At 48.2% G+C, this 17,963-nt stretch overlaps 1 long non-coding RNA gene across 2 annotated transcripts; it reads left to right on the forward strand.

The window, feature by feature from the left end:
* Nucleotides 1-330: 330 nt before the first annotated feature.
* Nucleotides 331-10,129, forward strand: LOC138991276 (uncharacterized). 2 transcript variants are annotated; one of them, XR_011467293.1, is made up of 4 exons: nucleotides 331-651; nucleotides 1,131-1,196; nucleotides 2,819-3,057; nucleotides 3,720-10,129. It is a non-coding gene; the product is annotated as an uncharacterized lncRNA (long non-coding RNA). The 2 variants fall into 2 exon arrangements; XR_011467294.1 differs by lacking the exon at nucleotides 1,131-1,196.
* Nucleotides 10,130-17,963: the final 7,834 nt, after the last annotated feature.

A 17,963-nucleotide genomic window follows, 5' to 3' on the forward strand; every position in this document is an offset into this window, starting at 1 on the left:
CTCTCTTCCAGCGGAGGCTGGGAGTTGCCGCTCGATCCGGCTCCCTCTCTCTCCCTTGTTAGCATTTATTGCCTTCTTTTTGTCCTTTCCAACTTGGAGAGGGCCCGGGTGCGGAGCGCGAGTGGATCGGACGATTGGGTCTACGCCGCCTTATCCGTTCGCTCCCGGGACAGCCGCGGCTCAGAACGGGAGGGCGGCCCTTTTCCCCCCATTTTTTTTTTAATAATACCCCATTAAGTCTGATTGACAGTTAAAGTTGTTCTGAGGCTTCGCCACGGTTCCTCTGAGTGGCTGCCGCGGGCTCCCCTCCCCCTGCGCAGTGGTGGGGTGCGCGCCCGGGCGCGCACACGGGCTCTCAGAGACTCCGCTCTCCCCGGGCCGGCTCCCCTAGCTGCAAGCAGGGGCTTGCCGGCTGTGTCCCTGAGGGCTCGCCGCAGTAACTCGCACACGCTGGAACCGACTCCAGCGAACCGGCTCCCTCCTCGAGACATGCCTTCTGGCCTGGGGCTCGGTCGGCCTGAGCAGGGAAGCCTGCGGGCCAGGTGACCGCCAGTGTGCCTGCCGGGGAGACCCGGGGGAGCTTACGCTCGCCTTGATCCATCAGGTCGCCCAGGGTTTATTTCAGGTCATTTGATCATCCCCTGCCTCCAGGTAGGACCAGGAAGCCACTTCTGACCCTTACTCAGAAGCCTCCTGTCTTCACTTAGAGAGCACTTTCTAAGTCTGACCCAAGTCCGTCGTGTTGTAAGGGCCGGGGCGTTGGCGTGGGGGCGGGGGGAAACAGCTGGGTAGCAAGGTTTTGCTTTGAGGGGTGGCGGTGGGCAGGGTAAGGGAACCTCTGCCCCCGAGGTGTCAATAAAATCCCCATAAGATTAGCTGGAAGCGTATTTATTGCTCATCTGGGCTAGAATTACCTTGACTGACAGCAATTTCCTTAACAAACGCCTGTAAACAAAACTTGCTAAACCTGACCCCCCTACAAGCCCCCGCCCTTACCCCCCCCCCCCCCCCCCCGCCCCGCCAACACCCCGCCATGCTGTGCAGGGGACTTCTCGCTTTGGGTCTCCCTGGGCTGCCCTCCGCGGGGTTGGGTGGGCCCACCTTGTAACCTCTTGCTTTCTCCCAACCAGAATGTCTCCCCTGCCGGAGGGTGGGACCCAGCTATTTAGAGTTGTCTGTTGCAGAAAGTCTGGGAGGTGAGTCACGAAAGAGCAGAGCCAGTGAAAATGACTGATCGGACTTGCCTCCTGCTGCCCCTGATGGTCCCAGGCCTGGAGGAAGAGAGGAGGATGAGCCAGGGAGCTTGCCCTGTAATCTGGGCCAGCGGTTCTCCAGAGAGAGGCTTGTTCAGGCAAGGAGTGCAGGGCCTCACCCCCAGACCTTCTGATTGAACAGGGCTGGGTGTGCTGGAATCAGTGCCGTTTAATGATCTGCTGAGGATCCGGGGAGAATGTCACTTTGAGAAAAGCTGGTTTGGGGAGGGGGTGGCTGGGGGTTTAACTCCGCCCGGGGCTGCAAAGACCCTGTCGCTCTGGAGGAAACTCCTGCCCGCGTGGATCTTCCTTCCAGGTGAATTTGGGAAGTCATTATGTCACCCGCTGGAAGAGCAAAAAAGGGTAGGAAGAGTGGCTGGATGACTATCCTACACTGAGGGCTTCAAATCTGAAACTGAATCCTCCCACTGACCTTGCAAGGGCGGGTATCATTATCCCGGTCTGCCAGGTAGTGCAGGAGGGAGGGCTCCAGATCAGACATGATTCCTTTTCCTACCCCATCCCACCCCACCCTATTCTGGCAGGAGGAGAGGACCAGGCTCCCTCCTGCCTCCATCCAACCCTCCAAAAATAGGATCCCAAGGCAGGCCATTGCCTTCCTAGACTCCCAGGCCACGGCTAAAGGCAGGACTTGGTCAACATGACGGCCTCCTCCCACCTAGGAGGTCTGTAAAAATGGGAAAGAAATCCCAGCCCTGGAGAGGCTCTCCCCACCCAGAGGTGGCGGGTGTCTGCGGGGCCCGCCAAGACAACTGGGGAAAGTCTGGCGCTGAAACCCCTGCGCGCAGCCTGTTCTCATCTGTTATCCTCGACGCCGCCTAGTGGTGTGGATGCGATACTGCAGTGTTCCTTCTACCCTACCAGGCACCCTTTTCCTTCCAGGCTTTTCTCCCTACCTAAGATGAATACTTCAAGCCTAAAAAGGCTTGCAAGTATCATAGCTCCACTTCCCCACACACTCGCTGTTGTGTGGAGTAGGTTACTGAAACACAGGGATGTGAAGCAACTCTTAAACCCAGCAGTGTGTTCACCGAAATCCACTGATGCTCACCAGCCAGCCAACCCTGTTCAGATACCACATCAGCTGGGAGACCTCTAGGTCCCACTTACATTTGCCTTGGGTGTAAGTTTGAGTGGCAAGGGGGTTGAGAACCCAAATTAACCTTCAGCGTATCAGGACCGTTACACGTACTTTGACTTCATCTCTGAAACAGTCTCCAGGGGTGGGCGTCACGATGCCACTGTGTTAACACTGGGCTCAGCAATGTAAGTGACTCATTCAACTCAAGGCCACACGGGGCTTCCCTTAACCTCTCCCAAACGTCAGGTTTAGAGTGAAATCACAGTATAAAGGAATATGTCGTGTGTGCATGCTAAGTCGCTTCAGTTGTGTTCAATTCTTTGTGAGCCTATGAACTGTAGCCTGCCAGACTCCTTTGTGCATGGGATTCTCCAGGCAGGAATACTGGAGTGGGTTGCCATGGCTTCCTCCAGGGGATCTTCCTGACCCAGGATGGATCCAATGTCTCTTTTGTCTCCTGCAGGTCGATTCTTTACCACTAGCGCCACCTGGGAAGCCCATAAAGGAACATGTCAGGTAGCCCTAAAAGATGAACTGTGGTTGGGAATAGGACACCTTTTTTCTACTTGTTCCACGGACTTCAGGATGTGAGTTTTACTAGCCTTGCATCCTGTGGACTCAGGCCTCTTCCATCATCAGCTTCCCAGAGAGGTTCTGTCTGTCATCTCCTCTGTGTCCCCCAACTTCCCAGGGAAGATGGAGGTAAGGAGGGTACTGGGCTGGGGGATGCACAGTCCAGTGGGCTGGTCCAGAGGGTCCCCGTGACCTGGCTTCAGTAGGAACTAAATGGGACACAACCCCTCCCCCTCCTCTCCCACCTCCTCCTACCTGTGTTTTTGGCTCTTGGTACCCCCTCCTCCCTTACTTGGGAGCAGGGGGTGGAGAATTTAACTCCAGGGTGAAGTTTGAAATTTCACATCCCAGCCTGGGAGAGGGCCCCACAGTTTTCTCTCCACTTCTGGAGACGTGAAAGGAGCCTTTGTAGGCTTGATGGAGGAGGGAGGTAAGCTGTAGCCCAAAGAACTAACTTTTTCCATGACTCAGCTCTCCCGGTGTGGGGCGGGCACAGGAGGTGCAAGGACCCAGCAGGGCAGGCTGGAGCCGCCTTCCAACCCAGAGCCAGCAGCTCACGGGTAAAGGTGGGCCCCCCCAGAGAGCCAGCCCTGTTACCTGCAGGGGAACTTGCTGGCCCTGGATGGGCCACCACACTGTACACGCCCCATGCTCTCAGGGCTCTGTCCCATTTTTTCCCCCGGAGAGGGGGGAAAAAAACTATGCTTTTTTTTTTTTTAAAGCATAGTTGATTTACAATGTTTCAGGTGTACAGCTAAGTATTCTGTTTATATACATATATTCTTTTTCAGGTGGTGCTAGTGGTAAAGTACCTGCCTGCCAATGCAGGAGATGCAAGAAACACAGGTTTGATTTCTGGGTCGGGAAGATCCCCTAGAAGAGGAAATAGCAACCCACTCCAGTATTGCCTAGAGAATCGCATGGACAGAGAAGCCTGGTGGAGTGAAGTCTATCGGGTCTCAAAGAGTTGGACACGACTGAAGCGACCCAGCACACATGCATATTCTTTCTCAGGTTCTTTTCCTTTATAGGTTATTACAAGATGTTAAATATAGTTTCCGGTGCTATACAGTAGGCGCTTGTTGTTTATCTGTTTTCTATATAATGGTGTGTGTCTGTTAAGCCCCAGTTCTGAATTTACCCCCACCTGCATTGCATCCACAGTGCCAAGCACATGAATGCTCTTGTGTAGTCCTTTAACCAGGAACTTCCCCTATCACCATCCCAGCTGAGAGCTGGAAAAACAAACAGGGTTCAAGCCTTGCCTTCTACTTATCTGAGGCTTACCGGGTTAAGAAAGTCACTTAAGATCATGTAGCCCAGAGCTGGAGGTGGGATTTGAACCCTGGTCAAGTGCTCAGCTCTGTTGGATTTATCTGTGGATGTCTTCCAGAATGTATAAGATCTACTGGGGGAGCTTGTCAACATGCAGATTCCTGGGTTCCCAGCCTAGATGTCCCGGGCCAACATCTTAGGGCGGGAGCCCCAGAATGTGTGTGTTGGCCAGTGTTTGGGAACCGCCCAGGGCTGCCTCTCAGCTGTTGTTCAGTCACTAAGACTCTTTGCAACCCCCATGGGCTGCACTGTGCCAGACCTTCCTGTCCTCCAGTATCTCCCGGAATTTGCACAAGTTCATGTCCATTAAATCGGTGGTGCTAACTGTCTCACCCTCGGCCCCCTCTTCTCCTTTTGCCTTCAATCACTCCCAGCCTCAGGGCGGCCCCTGGTTGGTAACAGCCCCTTCACGAAGCCTTTCTCACTTCTCCCACCACCTCGCGAGCTCTTCTCTCCTTTGTCATTAGGAAGTGTCATGGCACTGAACCCTCACCCATGGCCTGTTCTGGGCTGGTGGCTCCACAGACACCTAACAGGGAAGCCACCAGAAGCTGGAGGAGCAGAGGGTGCCTTCAGTTGGTTAGCCAGTCAGCCACTGGTTGTGGAGTCTCTCCCTTTTGGCCACCACCTGTAGGGGCCACGGGGTTGGGGGTAAGGCCGAATGTGTCAGAGAGGGGCAGTAGGATGATGATGCTGGCTTTGGGGTCTGGTGGTCTGGTTCAGATCGCAGCTCTGCACTCCCCACTTCCTGTCTCCAGCTTCTTCATTTGAAAAGGGAGGACAGCAGCGAGGCTGGGATTAGGTCTCATAAAATCCCATACAAGAGCCCAGTAAATGCCAGCTCTTGTTTCTATGGGGGTGCTGCCTGCTTGCTGACAAGCCAGTTCAGCCACAAACAAGATGCAGGGCTTCTGTTAGTGGTGTTCCTGGATGGCCCCAGAGTAGGGCTTCTGGACGGGCCTTGAGGACTGGCCTCTGCTGGGTGTTTCCTCACCTCACCTGGTTACCTTCCACCCCACCCCCGCCAGCACACTTGCTCCAGGACCTTTCCTCTTTGGCTGAGTAAACCCCTATTCATCTTGTACGGTTTCCTTTAGCTCATGCGGTATGTTTTCCAGAAAGCTCTATCCACTGCCCCGTTCAGTCCCTGGTGCCCCCTTCCCCCAGCCAAGGCTGGCCCAGGGGTTTCTGCTCTTGGCCCCTATATTTTCCTACCTCCCCACACAGTGACACTGCACTGTCATTGCTGGTTTCCTCTGTATCTCACAGCACCCTGGGGGCTTCTCAAGGGTAGGGACAGGGCCTGGCTGGTAGGCGTGTGATCTGTGCAGTGGAGCATGCGCTGAGGCTCTGCTGTCCCCACCTTCAAATCGGTCATTTCGTCTTGACCCTGTGTTTCATAATAAAACACAGGATGACCTGCTGCCCACCAATAAGGAAATAGAGTTGCTGGGACACAACCTCGGGAGCAAAAGCGGTGAAGGATTTCAGATGTGTGCCTTCCTTCATGCATTTATTCATTCATCCACTTATTCATCCACTAGATATTTATTGAGCAGCGACTGTGTGCCAGGCTCTGCTTCATGGGGCTGGCATTCCCCCACTGCTCGGTGAAGAGTGCCATGAGGAATATAGGCAAGGTGGGGCACAGAGTGATGAGGGCAGGTGGGAGACAGGAGGGAATGGGTTGGGAACAGACAGATGCAGGAGTTCACAGCTGTTCATGGAGTGGCTGGGAAAGCCACCCTGAAGCGGCGTAGGGGCAGAGACCCTGTAGGAGTGAGGAGTGAACCCCAGGGAAATCTGAGTGAAGAGAATATCTGTGACGGGAGGATGCCTGCTGGGCTGGAGCAGCCCTGGGGGAGGGTGGGCAGGGTAGCTCACCCGAGGTCTCTGTGCTCACTGAGTTCCTAGACCCGCAGCCTGGTGTTACCTGGGTGCTCGTGGGAAGTGCAGATTCCCAGGCCCCACCCCAGACCTCCCGAAGAGATTCTGCATTTTACTTACGGTGATCCCCATGTCCTTTTTGTGTACATCTGAGGAGCGCTGAGTCAGGGTCCCCTAGCATAAGGGTGACTGCGGGTTCCATTTTCAGCGTGACTGGACAGAGAGAGACATGATGGGCCCTGCGGGGAACCACGAGTGGGTGCAGGGTGACTGGTGAGCAGGTTGTGGGATGCTCAGGTGTGAGGCGGCTCCAGGTGCCAGGTAACTGGGAGCTCTGCTGCCACGGGCGCCCAGTGCGGGGACCTTCGGGGAGGTCCCCGCTCTGAGAGGGACACGCCTCTGAGCAAGGCTTCACAAACTGTAACTTGTTGCATGGATGTGTGGACACAGAGACACACATATACAGAGACACACATACACAGAGATACACACAGGCGTTCAGACACAAAGATAAACATGCACACACACAGAGACACACACAGACACATTAATACAAACACACAGACACAAAGAAACAGACACACACAGAGACATGCAGACACTCATACACAGAGACACACACAGACACATACAGACACACACAGACAGATACAATCACACACAGACACCAAGATAAACAGACACACACAGAGACATGCAGACACACCTGCACAGAGACACACACAGACACGTACAAACACACACAGACACACTCATATGTAGACACAAAGATAAACAAGAGACATATTCAAATAGACACACAGACACACTCACACGCACACTCAAATGGAGACACACACAGACACAATCATGCATAGACACAAAGATAAACACACACACACACACAATCATATGCAGACACAAAGATAAACAAGAGACATATTCAAATAGACATACAGACACACTCACACACACACTCAAATGGAGACACACACAGACACATACCAATACATACACAGACACAATCATGCATAGACACAAAGATAAACACAAACACACACACAGACACACTCATATGCAGACACAAAGATAAGCAAGAGACATATTCAGATAGACACACAGACACACTCACACACACACACTCAAATGGAGAAACACACAGACACAATCATGCATAGATACAAAGATAAACACAAACACACACACAGACATATACAAGTAGACACATACAGACACACACAGATGCACATACTCCCATGGAGACACACACACTCACACACACACATGGCTCTCTTTGGCAACTGGAGACTTTGCCCCAAGCAGAACAGCTGGCAATGTTGACTGAGGAGTCGGACTGAAGAACCTCTGGTCGAGCGGAAACCAGTGTTCCCTGAAGGGTAAGATGGGCTGCTTTGGGGGGCACCTCATGGGGACAGACTCTCAGGAGGACAGGAACGGGGCGAGATGGCCCGAGGTCTGCCTGGCCAGAGGAGACCGAGAGTGGAAAGTAGGCTTTAGACAGTCGAGATTCTCGGTGGGGAGAGGACACCACAGTCTGCAGAGGCTGGAGACCTCATAAAATACCTTCTCTTTCTAATGCAGAATGTGTGCCAAGAGGGCCCCTTTTCTCCTTGGTGAGGCCTGGCTAATAGGACAGGATACATTTAAAAAAAAAAAAGGGCAGGTAGAATGGCTCGTTTCAGTCCAGGAAAACCACCCCACACAGGTAAGTGTTGTCCGTGGACTCACGTCTCCTGGCCGGTCCAGGGCCGCTGTCCACACACACCTGCAGGCTGTCCTTTGCCTCGCTGTCCCGAATCCCAGGCTGTGGTCCAGGGAGGTGGGCTCTCGGGCTCCGTGTGAGTGGACGCTGGGGCAGGCCGTGTTTATTCTGGCTGCCAGGGCTGGGTGGAAATGCAGGCGAGAGCCAAGGCTGGGAATATGGCAGGAACACAGCTGGGGTGGGGTGGATGGGGTGTAACCCAAGAGAGCTCGGGTGGAGGCCCAGGGTGAGGGTAAGGGTGGGAGTGGGGAGGTGGGGGGGCACCCAGCAGTCATCACCTGCCTCCTTCTGCCTTCTGGTTGGTCAAATAATTCTAAACCAGGGTGTGGGTATTGTTGTCAGGATGGTTCTGGACTTGGCAAGGCTGTGTTCCAATCCAGGCTGTGCCACTTACTAGCTGTGCAAATTTGGGCAGATTATTTCCTTTTCTGAGCCTCGGTTTTGTCATCCTTGAAATGGGAATTTTGCCACCCACTGGATGTTGTCTTTGTTTTTTAAATTTTTTATTTTGTACTGGGGTATAGCCAATTAACAGACAATGTTGTGACAGTTTCAGGTGAACAGGGAAGGGATTCAGGAATACATATGCATACACATGCACCCATTCTCCCCCAAAGTCCCTTTCCATCCAGGCTGCCACATAACACTGGGGAGAGTTCCCTGTGCTATACAGTAGGATCTTGTTGGTTATCCATTTTAAATACAACAGTGTGTGCATGTCCATCTCAAACTCCCTATCCCTTTCCCCCAGCATTCTTCCTCCCCAGCAACCGTAAGTTCGTTCTCTAAGTCAATGAGTGAGATCATGTATTTAAGTGGGCTGATGTCTGGCAAGAAGAGGGTGCCCATTAGGTGTTCTTCCTCCTGGTTTCATGTCCCCAAAGAACACGCTATCTAGGGTGAGTGGGGTTATCCATTTTAACCCTGTCTGGGGCAGGAGGTGGGGGAGGTAAAAAAGGTGAGGGTAACTGAGTGGCCTATGTGTAAAAACTCTTCGCTGGAACCAGAGCAAGGGCCATAGGAATGCTAACTCCTTACCCTGGGCCAGAAGCTGTTGAACCTTTTTTGTAAAGGGCTTTGCAGAACATAAAACATCTGTTGTAATATCAAATCTGCTGTGGTAGCAATAGATGATATATAAACAATATGTAAATAGATGGCATGTAAATAGATAGTGTGTAAATAGCTTTTACTATACATACTATTATATGTATCATGTATATTATATGTTAATATGTATTATACATATAATGTATATGTGTGTATAATAATGCAATAGTAAATATGTTATAGGTATTATAGCTCCTTACAGGTAAATAGACAACATGTAAGGAGCTATAATATACCCTCTCTAGTGAGCATGGCTGTGTTCCAATAAAACTTTATGTAACAAACGTTTATTTATTTTTGGTTGCGCTGGGTCTTTCTCTAGTTGTGGCAAGCAGGGGCTACCCTTCATTGCAGTGCTTGGGCTGCTCACTGCGGCGGCTCCTCTTGTTGTGGAGCACAGGCTCTACGCATGCAGACTTCGGTAGTTGCAACACTCGGGCTTGGCAGTTGCAGCTCATGGGCTTAGCTGACTTGTGGCATGTGAAATCTTCCCGAACCAGGGATCGAATCCATATCCCCTGAGATTCTTAACCACTGGACCACCAGGGAAGTCCAAAACTTTATTTATGGACACTGAAATTTGAATTTCACATACCTTCACAAAGTATTCTTGTTTTGATTAATTTCCAACCATTTAATAATGTAAAACTATTCTTAGACTTGCAGGCAGCACACAAAAAGGTAGGGGCCAGACCCTGTCTGTAGACTGTAGTTGACTATTTCCACCACCATCAAGCAAACATCAATCTCTCAGGACTCCAGAAATAAATGAGGTGTGAGCAGAATCTGTGTTTTTGGCCTCTTTCTGGAAGTGTATTCATAGGAATTGACCCAAGTTAATGTCCTCTGTAAAGAAGTAGAGGGCCACTGGAGAAACCAAGTTCACTGATTTTTTTTTTCATTAGGAGGAAAGCAAAGTTCAATATTTATAAGAAGTAATTAAAATTTATTTAAATAAGTGAAAGCAAAGTCAATTCAGTAAATAATAGTAAACACAAAGTATAAAATAATTCAATGTATTAGATCAAGGTATTACTGAAAAATTGTTTTTAAATTAAAAAAATTTTTTCCCTTCCAGATTGAGTTGGTGTCGTGTATTCTTGGTTATCAAAATACTCATAGCTTTGGGACTTTGAAATGGTAAATATTCATCATGTGTGAAACAGCATGATACTTAACTGTATGACTTTAATTACATAAAAATGGGTGCTTAGTTGTGAAAATACACAAATGAGACCTAGAAGGACACATCAAATGGTAAACTGCTTGTGATTATAAATGACTTTGTTTTTTGCTTCTTGTGTTTTTTGGTTTTCTATTATGCACATGTTAACTTTTAAGAAATAAATGTTATTTTTAAAACTTAAAAAAAAAAAAAACCACTAAGACATGAGAGTCTAATGATAGACGGAAATCATCACAACTCACGGACGTTTACTGAGTGCCTGTCACACCCTGGTGCTATTTCTGGCTCATTCAGTCGCATCAAGTAGGGCACGGAGACCCCAAGTGTTACGTCGCCTGAGACCACAGGATGATAAACATTCCAGCAGAAGGCAAACCCTGCAGGGTCTAAATCGGGATCCTGGTGACTACCCTTCATTCTCTCTCAGCAACGAACTTCCTTTGAGGTTTATTACATCTCTGCCATTTATCCTGAAGACGTCCAAAGATGACAAAGAAAGCTCAGATTGTTTTCAGGTGGGGAGAGAGAGGAGAGGGCCCGTGGCTTTGCACATGTGTCCAGACTAGCAGGACCTCTGGTTCCTTTGCCGTGTCTGGTCTGCTGTTTGCACAGAGAGGATGCTGACAGCCCTAGCTCTGTAGTTGAAAATCCCTGCTTGGGCAGTTATTTCAGTGACCTATTGCATGCTGCCCTGATTAGTTTATAAAAAAAGGAGAAAACAAACAAATGGAAGTATATATATTTACTATCTGAAGATTGAGTGTGCATGTGTGTGTGCTAAGTCGCTTCAGTCATGTCTGACTCTTTGCGACCCTATGGACTATAGCCCGCCAGGCTCCTCTGTCCATGGGATTCTGTAGGCAAGAATACTGGAGTGGGTTGCCATGCCCTCCTCTGGGGGATCTTCCCAACCCAGGGATCGAATCTGCATTTCTTATGTCCCTTGCATTGGCAGGCAGGTTCTTTACCACTACTGCCACCTGGGAAGCTCAATCTGAAGATTTAGTTCAGTTTAGTCACTCAGTTGAGTCTGACTCTTTGTGACACCCGTCCATCATCAACTCGCAGAGCTTACTCAAACTCATGTCCATTGAATCAGCGATGCCATCCAACCATCTCATCCTCTGTTGCCCCCTTCTCCTCTCACCTTCAATCTTTCCCAGCATCAGGGTCTTTTTCAATGAGTCAGTTGGCCAAAGTATTGGAGTTTCAGCTTCAGAATCAGTCCTTCCAATGAATATTCAGGACTGATTTCCTTTAGGATGGACTGGTTGGATCTCCCCGCAGTCCAAGGGACTCTCAAGAGTCTTCTCCAATACCACAAAAATCATCAATTCTTCGGCATTAAGCTTTCTTTATAGTCTAACTCTCACATCCATACATGACTACTGGAAAAGCCATAATTTGACTAGACGGACGTTTGTTGGCAAAGTAATATCTCTGCTTTTTAATATGCTGTCTAGGTTGGTCATAGCTTTTCTTCCAGGGAGCAAGCGTCTTTTAATTTCATGGCCACAGTCACCATCTACAGTGATTTTGCAGCTCAAGAAAATAAAATCTCTCACTGTTTCCATTGTTCCCAGTCTATTTTCCATGAAGTAAAGGGACCTGATGCCATGATCTTAGTTTTCTGAATACTGAGTTATAAGCCAAACTTTTCGCTCTCCTCTTTCACTTTCATCAAGAAGCTCTTTAGTACTTCTTCACTTCTGCCATAAGGGTGGTGTCATCTGCATATCTGAGGTTATTGATATTTCTCCTGGAAATCTTGATTCCAGCTTGTGCTTCATCCAGCCCGGCATTTGTGCAATGTACTCTGAATATAAGTTAAATAAGCAGAGTGACAATATACGGCCTTGATATACTCCTTTCCCTATTTGGAACCAGTCTGTTGTTCCATGTCCAGTTCTAACTGTTGCTTCCTGACCTGCAATTAGATTTCTCAGGAGGCAGGTCAGGTGGTCTGGTATTCCCATCTCTTGAATAATTTTCCACAGTTTGTTGTGATCCACACAGTCAAAGGCTTTGGTATAGTCAGTAAAGCAGATGTTTTTCTGGAACTCTCTTGCTTTTTCAATGATCCAGTGGATGTTGGCAGTTCGATCTCTGGTCCTCTACCTTTTCTAAATCCAGCTTGAACATCTGGAAGTTCACGGTTCATGTACTGTCAAAGCCTGGCTTGGAGGATTTTGAGCATTACTTTGCTAGCATGTTAGATGAGTGCAATTGTGCAGTAGTTTGAGCATTCTTTGGCATTGCCTTTCTTTGGGATTGGAATGAAAACTGACCTTTTCCAGTCCTGTGGCCACTGCTCTGTTTTCCAAATTTGCTGGCATATTGAGTGCAGCACTTTCACAGCATCATCTTTTAAGATCTGAAATAGCTCAACTGGAATTCCATCACCTCAACTAACTTTCTTTGTAGTGATGCTTCCTAAGGCCCACTTGACTTCACATTCCAGGATGTCTGGCTCTAGGTGAGTGATCACACCATCATGATTATCTGGGTTATGAAGGTCTTTTTTTGTATAGTTCTTCTGTGTATTCTTGCCACCTTTACTTAACATTTTCTGTTTCTGTTAGGTCCATACCATTTCTGTCCTTTATTGTGCCCATCTTTGCATGAAAAGTTCCCTTGGTATCTTTAATTTTCTTGAAGAGATCTCTAGTCTTTCCCATTCTATTGTTTTCCTCTATTTCTTTGCATTGATCAATGATCACTTTCTTATTTCTCCTTGCTATTATTTGGAACTCTGTACTTAAATGGGTATGTCTTTCCTTTCCTCCTTTGCCTTTTGCTTCTCTTCTTTTCTCAGCTATTTGTAAGGCCTCCTCAGACAACCATTTTGGCTTTTTGCATTTCTTTTTCTTGGGGATGGTCTTGATCACTGCCTTCTGTACAATGTCAGGAACCTCCGTCCATAGTTCTTCAGGCACTCTGTCTATCAGATCTAATCCCTTGAATCTATTTGTCACTTCTACTGTATAATCATAAGGGATTTGATTTAGGTCATACCTGAATGGTCTAAAGGTTTTCCCTACTTTCTTCACTGTAAGTCTGAATTTGGCAATAAGGAGTTCATTATCTGAGCCACAGTCAGATCCCCATCTTGTTTTTGCTGACTGTATAGAGCTTCTCCATCTTTGGCCGCAAAGAAAATAATCAGTCTGATTTCAGTATTGACTATCTGGTGATGTCCATGTGTAGAGTTTTCTCTCGTGTTGCCGGAAGCAGGTGTTTGCTATGACCAGTGTGGTCTCTTGGCAAAACTCTGTTAGCCTTTGCCCTGCTTCATTTTGTACTCCAAGGCCAAATTTGCCTGTTACTCCAGGTGTTTCTTGACTTCCTACTTTTGCATTCTAGTCCCCTGTGATGAAACGAACACCTTTTTGGGTGTTTTTTTTTTTTTTCCTAGAAGGTCTTATAGGTCTGTTCATAGAACTGTTCAACTTCAGCTTCTTCAGCATTACTGGTTGAGGCATAGACTTGGATTATTGTGATATTGAATGGTTTGCCTTGGAAATGAAGAAAGATCATTCTGTCGTTTTTGAGATCGCACCAAAGTAACGCATTTCAGACTCTTTTGTTGACTATGAGGGCTACTCCGTTTCTTCTAAGGGATTCTTGCCCACAATAGTAGATACAATGGTCATCTGAGTTAAATTCATCCATTCCAGTCCATTTTAGTTCACTGATCCCTAAAATGTCAATGTTCACTCTTGCCATCTCCTGTTTCACCACTTCCAATTTACCTTGATTCATAGACCTAACATTCCATATTCCTATGCAATACTGTCTTTACGGCATTGGACTTTACTTCCATCACCTGTCACATCCACAGCTGGGCGTTGTTTTTGCTTTGACTTCATCTCTTCATTCTTTTTGGAGTTATTTCTCCACTGTTCTCCAATAGCATATTGGGCACCTATTGACCTGGGGAGTTCATCTTTCAGTGTCCTATATTTTTGCCTTTTCATACTGTTCATGGGGTTCTCAAGGCAAGAATAGTGAAGTGGTTTGACATTCCCTTCTCCAGTGGGCCACTTTTTGCAGAACTCTCTACTATGACCCATTCATCTTGGGTGGCCCTACATGGCATGGGTCATGGTTTCATTGAGTTAGACAAGGCTGTAGTCCATGTAATCAGTTTGATTAGCTTTCTGTGATTGTGGTTTTTATTCTGTCTGCCCTCTGATGGATAAGGATAACAGGCTTATGGAAGCTTCCTGATGGGAGAGACTGACTGAGGGGGAAACTGGGTCTTGTTCTGATGGGCAGGGCTATGCTCAGTAAATATTTAATCCAATTTTCTGTTGACAGACTGGGCTGTGTTCCCTCCCCGTTTTTTGACCTGAGGCCAAACTATGGTGGAGGTAATGAAGATAATGGTGACCTCCTTCCCCCGACCCTGCACCAGGCCACTGCCGACCTCTGCCTCCCCTGCAGACTCCTGGACACTCAAGGGCAAGTCTGGGTCAGTCTCTTGTGGGGTCACTGGTCCTTTCTCCTGGGTCCTGATGTGCACAAGGTTTTGTTTGTGCCTTCTAAGAGTCTGTTTCCCCAGTCCTGTGCAAGTTCTGGTGTCTCTACTGCTGCTGCTGCCAAGTCACTTCAGCCGTGTCCGACTCTGTGTGACTCCATAGACAGCAGCCCATCAGGCTCCCCCGTCCCTGGGATTCTCCAGGCAAGAACACTGGAGTGGGTTGCCATTTCCTTCTCCATCTGGTGTCTCTATGGTGGGGTTAATGGAGACCTCCTCCAAGAGGGCTTATGCCACACCCAGGTCTGCTGCACCCAGAGCCCCTGCCCCTGCGGCAGGCCACTGCTGGCCCATACCTCCTCAGAAGACACTCAAACACTCAAGAGCAGGTCTAGCTCAGTCTCTTGGAGTCTCCTGGTGTGAACAAGGTTTTGTTTGAGCCCTCTGAGCACCTCTGGTGAGTATGGGGTTTGATTCTTAACAAGATTTCGTCCCTCCTACTGTCTTGCTGTGGGGCTTCCCAGGTGGCACTAGTAGTAAAGAACCTGGCTACCAATGCAGGAGAACTAAGAGACACTGGTTTGATCTCTGGGTTGGGAAGATCCCCTGGAGGAGGAAGTGGCTACCCACTCCAGTATTCTTGCCTGGAAAACCCATGGACAGAGAAGCCTGACCGGCTACAGTCCATGGGTTCACAAAGAGTTGGACATGACTAAAGTGACTTAGCACAGCACCGTCTTGCTGGGGCTTCTCCTTTGCTCTTGGACATGGGGTACCTTCTTTTGGTGGGATCAACATTCTCCTGTCAATGGTTGTTCAGCAGCGAGTTGTAAGTTTGGACTTGTTGCAGGAGAAGATGAGTGCACACCCTTCTACTCTGCCATCTTAAATGTCCTTTACTTTGGAGCCAATTTCCATTCATGGAGCTGCGGGGAGTGCTTCACACGAGAAGTGCCCCTGCCACTGAAGGCCAGGAGGTGGTGCAGGGGGTGACACGGCGCGACAGGAACCCTGACTCGGCCCCGAGGCGGCATAGTGATGGCTTCTCCTCAGCCACCGCACTCCAAAAGCTCTGGTCAGGAGGAGTGGCTGAAGAGGGCCAGCCTCCTGGTGTGTCAAGCTTGGACCTGTGGATTATGTCTCTCAAACGTAAGAAACTTATAATATGTATTATCATTTTAACTTTTGCTGAACACTTAGTAGGCACCAGGTCTCCTGCCTCATGTAGATTCCTTGGTGTAGCTGTCACAGCCACCTGCTCTGTGTGTGTCTGTGTGATCATTGCATCCCCATTTAACATATGAGAAAACAGAGGCCCAGAGGAGTAATTTGTCCATATCATGTGGTTTTAAGTGTTGCTGGGACATAGACTAAATAATCTAATCTTCTGGATGTTGAGAATCTGTGGCCTCAGTCAGATGCTTGCTCAGCATGTGCTGAATGGTCAGTTAGAAGGAAAAGATAAAAAATAAAGCCTGCAAAGCAGGATTTCCCTGGTGGTCCAGTGGTTAAGACTGTATTTCCAAGGCAGGATTTGAGGGTGTGATCACTGGTCAGGGAACTACGATCCCGCATACCTTGGGTATTGCCAAAAGAAATTTTAAAATCCTCCAAAACATGTGCACGATATTGACTCTGTGTGTGTGTGTGCAAGCGCACATGTGCACACTAAGTCCCTCAGTTGCGTCCAACTCTTTGTGACCCTATGGACTGTAGCCCACCAGGCTTCTCTGTCTGTGGGATTCTCCAGGCAAGAATACTGGAGTGGGTTGCCTGCCCAGGCCCTCCTCCAGGGGATCTTCCCATCCCAGGGATCGAACTCACATCTCTTATGTCTCCTGCATCGGCAGGCTGATTCTTTACCACTAGTGCCACCTGGGAAGCCCAATATTGACAATATACCACATCATGAAAAATTTGGCCTAGGGACCTCCCTGGTGGTCCAACAGTTAAGAATCTGCCTGCCAACGCAGGAGACATGGGTTCGATCCCTGGTCAGGAAAGATCCCACATGCTGCGAAGCAACCAAGCCTGTGTCCCACAACTACTAAGCCTGAGTGCTGGAACAAGAGAAGCCACTGCATGGGAAGCCTGTGCATCGCAACTATAGAGTAGCTCCTGCTCAACACAATGAGAGACAGCTCACACAGCAGTGAAGACCCAGGGAAGCCATAATACATAAATAAATAAAATTGTTAAAAAAAAATTAGCCTGAAGAGCAGGGTGTGACTGGGGAGTTTATACTTTTTTGGTTTTGGTTTTTTTTTTTTTGGCTCGATGGGAACAGAAGTCTGTTTTCCCACAGTTATATTTAAAAAAAAAAAAAAACAACTTAAAAGTGTTAGGATACAAATTTGTGTTGCCAGGATGATTCCACTTTTGGAAAGAAAAACCCTGAAGTCCATGTTCATATTTATTTAGTTACCATTCAGTCGGGATTTACTGTGTGTCAGGCAAAATATTAAATGCTTTGTATTCATTTAATTTAATCTCATTTAATCAAAACAGTTCCCTTGAGGTAGGATCTATATTCCCCATGTACATCTGTGGAATTGAACATCAAGCAGCTTGGCCAAGGTCAGGGGACCCGTGAGTGGCAGGTATGGAATTCAAATTTAGCTCAGTTTTACTTCAAAGCCATTCTCTCTGCTTATTTCTCTTTCTGCTCTGGACATTTGTCTTTCTTTCTCTAAACACACATAGACACACACAGACACGCACGCATGTGGACACACGTGCAAGTATGCACACACAGAAAGAAGGCAGAAAGGGAACACAGAAGAGTCACAGTGACTGTCTCTGACTCATAGCAGCACATGTCATTTTATCTTCTTTTATGTCTTTCTACATATTCTCAGTGTTCTAGAATGAGTTTATATTAAGAAAACTCTATCCAGTGATCTTTTTTTGTACAAATATGCATGTTTTCGAGTCAGCAGGATATTCAAGTTCTGGTGTCAGGCTTCAGAGCCTCTGGCTGTGGGCCTCTTTTTAAAAATCTGTTAAAAAATAAGACAGAGGAGCCAGTACCTTTGCTTCTTGGAGCTCTCTAATCCGTCCTATAATACCGGGCTTTGTAGGAAAGTTCTGCACATAAATCCCATAAAATCCCATAATGTGGAGCTGACACTGAGCCTACCCAGAACAAAATCTGCTAATGATCACAGCTTGCCAGGAGCCTGCAGAAGGATCAGACCTGTCACAGCCCCCATGCCTGCCTCCCACCTAAGCCCTTTCTAATAAGGACTCTTTTCATGAGTTTATAAAAAACACTT

Source organism: Bos mutus, chromosome 16 (assembly GCF_027580195.1).
Source record: "Bos mutus isolate GX-2022 chromosome 16, NWIPB_WYAK_1.1, whole genome shotgun sequence".
In the NCBI taxonomy this organism is placed as follows: domain Eukaryota; kingdom Metazoa; phylum Chordata; class Mammalia; order Artiodactyla; family Bovidae; genus Bos; species Bos mutus.